Source organism: Pseudophryne corroboree, chromosome 7 (genome assembly GCF_028390025.1).
Source record: "Pseudophryne corroboree isolate aPseCor3 chromosome 7, aPseCor3.hap2, whole genome shotgun sequence".
NCBI classification, from domain to species: domain Eukaryota; kingdom Metazoa; phylum Chordata; class Amphibia; order Anura; family Myobatrachidae; genus Pseudophryne; species Pseudophryne corroboree.
In genome coordinates this window covers 421,355,664-421,360,874 of record NC_086450.1, presented here as the reverse complement: position 1 = coordinate 421,360,874, position 5,211 = coordinate 421,355,664, and the positions used below count along the sequence as shown (strand labels likewise).

At 43.9% G+C, this 5,211-nt stretch overlaps 1 pseudogene; it reads left to right on the top strand.

The window, feature by feature from the left end:
* Positions 1-211: 211 nt before the first annotated feature.
* On the top strand, positions 212-330 carry LOC134946303 (5S ribosomal RNA; annotated as a pseudogene).
* The last annotated feature ends 4,881 nt before the right edge of the window (positions 331-5,211 follow it).

Here is a 5,211-nt window from a genome sequence, read left to right as displayed (position 1 = left end):
ATATGACAGTGGACAGCAGAAGACGGGCCATGAACCTATGCTTTGCTATGTATCAAATCCTTTTCAGTACTCTCTCATCCAAATTCCAGACAACTTTCTCTCTGCAATGCCAAAGTAACAGAGAATCTGTACATAAAGATGGACAGCAGAAGTACTTCTTTTCTTGGTATGCGCCAATAACCACACACTCTCTCATTTACTACCCTTGAGCCTGTACTGCAATATTTCACTGGCTACGCCCAATCTCGCCTGATCTTGGAAGCAAAGCAGTGAGAAGCCTAATCAGTACCTAGACGGGAGACCACTAGGGAATATTGGGTGCAGTAAATAACACTCCGTATTCTATGTGAAAAGCAGAAGTGTTGGAGCAAACTTTGACCCTTACCTATTCCATCCTTCTATCTATCTAGACTATAGAATTTTTGACTACAGATCTATATACAGCAAATCGACTTTTAGATCATACACCCTTTTGATTACTAATCTACAAATAGCAAATTAGCTCATACCAGGATAAATTATTACAGCTGGTATTTATATTGGACTATTATTACAGTCATGATTACTTGGATATATGCCACTGTTTTTTTATCTTTGAATTTTTCTGTTATTTGTCTGAAATTTCTATTTCTGATATTTTCATCTCAGGTGCTACTGTCACCTAGAACATTTAGTTCTTGGAGAGCACTTACCTCCAATTTTTGATTAAGAATTACAATATCCGATGTGGAAGGTTAAACTTTGAAACCTCCCTTAGCGTATCGTTATGTGTTTGTTTGTGTACAATATTTTTATCATAAAATTAATTAAAAGTTAAGTTTTATATATAAAAGAGTGCCCCAACACAGAGTCTCTCTTTTCTCCTTTGACATATCGAGTTTTACCAAATCAAAGATGTCCTGAAGTCTTAACAGAATGAAAAGGCAATAAGACTGGCTTACAAAGAATCCTGGGAATGAATAGCTGACCAGAAGGTTTCTCTGGGGGAGCTTGAGACTGAAAGGAGAAACCTCGAGAGACAAGATCTTGCGTCATCCCAGCGTGTATAGTAGAAGTGGGCACAATGGACACTGCAGACCCCTTAGTCTCTTGCACATGCAGAAAACTACAAGACAACGCATTCGTCCTTGGTATTTTTGGATCCTGGTCTAAAGTTAATCACAAAATTAAATCTGGTAAAAAAAACAGCCCAGCAAGCCTGTCAAGGATTCAGTCTTCTAGAGGCCTCAATATAAGCTAAATTCCTGTGGTCAGTATACACTGTAACCACATGTAGCGCCCCCTCCAACCAGTGACGCCATTCCTCAAAGGATCAATTAATGGCTAGTAGCTCCTGGTTACCATCATTGTAATTCCTCTCTGATGAGAAAAACTTCTGGGAGAGGAATGCACAAGAGTGAATTCTTTGGTCTTCTGTGTCTCTTTGTGCGAGAACAGCTCCATCTCCCACATTTGAAGCATCAGCTTCAACCAGAAAGGGCAGTTCTGGATCGGGATGATGAAGGATTGGTGCTGAAGTGAATGCCTTCTTTAGTGTCTTAAAGGCCAATATTGCTTGACGTAACCACTGCTGAACGTCTGCTTCTTTCTTAGGATCACTATAGGAGCAACAGTGGAAGAAAAAGAACAAATGAAATGGCTATAATAATTTGAAATCCTAGGAAATATTGGACTGACTTACCTTGAGATAAGAAGGACGATCCCACTCCAGAGTAACTTGGACTTTCTTCTGGTCCATGGAGAAACCACTAGGCAAAATGATGTGCCCAAAGATGGATACCTATCTTTTCTCAAATTTGCACTTGTCCAACTTGGCATACAATTTGTAGTTCTGTAGCTTCTGGAGAACCATCTTGACATAATCACAATGTTCAGATAATGTCTTGGAGTAGATGAGAATGTCATCTAAGTATACAACAACAAATTGGCCAAGGAACTCCCTGAGGACTTTGTTAATTAAGTCCTGGAAGACAGCTGGGGCATTAGACAATCCAAAAGGCATAACCAGGTATTCATAATGCCCAGTGTGGGTATTAAAAGCCATCTACCACTCGTCGCCTTTGCAAATCCATGCAAGGTTGTTAGCGCCTCTCAGATCGATTTAAAAAAAAAATCACTGCCTCTCATAACTGGTCAAATAAAACAGAAATAAGAGGTAAAGGCTACGAATTCTTCACAGTGATTTTATTTAATGCCCTATAATCGATACACGGGCACAATTATCCATTTTTTATGGCAGCGAAAAAGAAACCTGCTCCAACTGGAGACTTACAATTGCAGATAAACCCCTTAGCCAAAGCCTCCCAGATGTACTGGTCTATGTCTTGTGTCTCAGGAATAGACAGGGCACACAGCCTCCCCTTGTGTAACTTAGCATCCGAGATGATGTCAATTTGGCAGACAAACTCTTGATATGGAGGAAGGTTGTCATCTTCTTTCTTAGAAAACACATCTTGGAAGGCATGATATGGATCAGGAAGATTTTTGAGAGTTACCTGGATTGAACGAACGGGAAGAGAAAAACAGCTGGATTCACAATCTGGATTCCAATGAGTGATCTCTCCAGACTTCCAGTCCACCACAGGGTTATGTTTTCTTAAATAAGGCAAGCCGAGGACAATAGGAGCTAGAGGGCAACAAATAAGGAATAAACTTAATTCCTCGGTATGAAGAATGCTCACAGCAAGATGAAGATGCAGGATTCGAAAAGAGATTTGCCCATGGATTATGGAGTTGCTCTCAAGATCACACACAGATAATGCCGACTCTAAAGATATAGAAGGAATATTTAAAGATGAGGCAAACAAAGTATCCAAAAATTCCCTACTGCCCCACAGTCCAAAAAAGCATAAAACTGAAACCTTATCATCAAAGGTTAACTCTACCGGGATTAAGACAGAATTTGAGGGTGTGACGGTAGAAATACTCAAGTGAATCCCTCTATCCTTACTCAGACTCTGTCTTTTAATGGCCGCTTGAGATAAACACCAACAAAATGGCCTTGTTCCCCACAATACATGCAAAGACCTTTGGACTGTCTGTGTCTTTTTTCATCAGAAGTCAACCGAGTACCTCCAAGTTGCATGGGTTCGGATTGATCCTCTGAAAAATCAGGACTAGAAGAGTGGGCAGAAGGCACTACAAATTCTATTTCAAGTTTCAGCTCCCGGAAACGACAATCGACATGATGGCATCTAAGGCAGGCGAATACTGCACTAGAGAGTCTTTAATCTGCCCGGACAGACCAGTATGGAACTGGCTTCAAAAAGTTGCATCATTCCATCCAGAAAGCACTGCCCACCTTCTTAATTTTGTACAATATGATTCTGCAGTTCCACAGTCCTGTCTTCAAGAGCAAAGATGGGCTTCAGCCCAAGGCCGCTCGATCTGGGTCAACATACAACAGACCCATGGCAGAAAAGAAAGAGTCCACTGAAGAAAGCTCTTGGAGGAAGGAGATCACAATCTTTACCCGCTGACTTTCTGTACCTGGAGATTCTGGTTTGAGTGTAAAATACAATTTACAACTTTCACAAAAATTTAAAAATTGCTCCCTGACTCCTGAAAACAGATCAGGTAAATTGACCTTTGGCTCTTTAATCCCACGTGAGACAAATCCCCTTCCAATTGCCTGTTCCTGAAAGGTCAATCTTCGTTCTAGAAGAATGTACCTGCCGATGATCTTCTGGGCAATTACCCGTGTACACCCAGAGCTGAGACTCGCAGAACTCACCAGAGGTTCTTCTTGCCTATAACAGCCACTCTTCCCATAAGGCGGAATGTGCCAACTGGCATTGGGATGCCGGTTGGACTTACACCACTGGTGGTAGTATGAGCTCAACCCTAAATGACCTGGATCAAAAGCCGGTAGAAGGAAAGAGTAAAAACTACTAGGAAGTGGACAGAGAGGCACTAGGCTAGTGAAAAGACAAAACGGCAAAGAAAGGAACAATGAAAAAAGCAGGAGGAGTAACGACTGGTGTGTAGAAGAATGAGTTAAGGTGCCTACACATTGGCGGGGGTGGATTGTGCCACCAGGACCCCTGGATGGATTGCCAGTGGAATGGTCCTTTTGCCCCCTCAGTGGCCACTTGTCACCCCTATGCAGGCCAGCTGGCTGCCGCGATCGGAGCTCAGCTCCGATTGGACAGCATAAACAGACAGCTTCTGTGCATGTGCAGAAACTCACTGAAGGAGACTAAAGATGGCCAATGGGGCAGCTGCTGCGCATGCTCAGCCGCAGCAACTCCTTCCACAATCCTTTGCGGAGCCCATCTGTCACCACTGATGGGTCTGCCTTCAGATCCTCCTCCGGCTCCATCAGTTAAAGTAAAAGGCAACAGCGGCAGCAAAGAACAGGAGTTGGTGTCTCCTGAGTCCTGATTGGCAGGGCCACCACTATGGGCTCCTGATGTCTAGTGCAAATGATGTCATGTGGATGTCTAGTGCAACCAGCCACTGTAGTATTGTACTGGGACACACATGCTTCATGTTGGTAAGTAGGCCACTTCTCTCACTTGCAGCCTGGGTGTGTGTGACTCGGGCTAGCCTCCGCCTGGGCCAGCTATTGTCCATGGTCAGGGACCCCGTGCGTGGGTGCTGCTAGAGGTGGCCATGGTGTGGGTGGAGGGGTTTCTGGCTGCATGGCATGGATGGGTACTGCATCCTTTCTAGGCTGGCACCAGGATCTACCCTGTCTGTGTAATGCACTAGGTGCACTGCCTGGACCTTTGCCCTACAATGGGTGCATTTGTGCTAAGTCAGTGATCAGGGATGGGAAGAGGAGGAATAGAGTGTGGTGGTGCTCCTCTCTCTGTCTATGGTAGAGGCTTTGCCTTCATGTAACCCCCTTATTTGCTATTGCCGGCTGTATTACATGGGGCAGGGTGCAGTGCATGTGCTTTCTCCTCACATCCTACATGCAGCAGCTGAGCATTATTATTGGGGTTAGATGTGCAGCCTTTATCCCACTGCTGCTGGCATTCTGTCTGTAATGTGCTTTACCTGGTGCAATATGTATAATGTGCTTAACCTGGTCCAGTGTGTATAATGTGCTCTGCTTGGCGTAAAGTGTATAACATGCTCTACCTGGTGCAATGTGTATAATGTACTCTCCCTGGTGCAAAATGTATAATGTGCTCTACCTGGTGCAATGTGTATAATGTGCTCTGCCTGGCGCGAAGTGTATACCGTGCTCTACCTGGTGCAAAG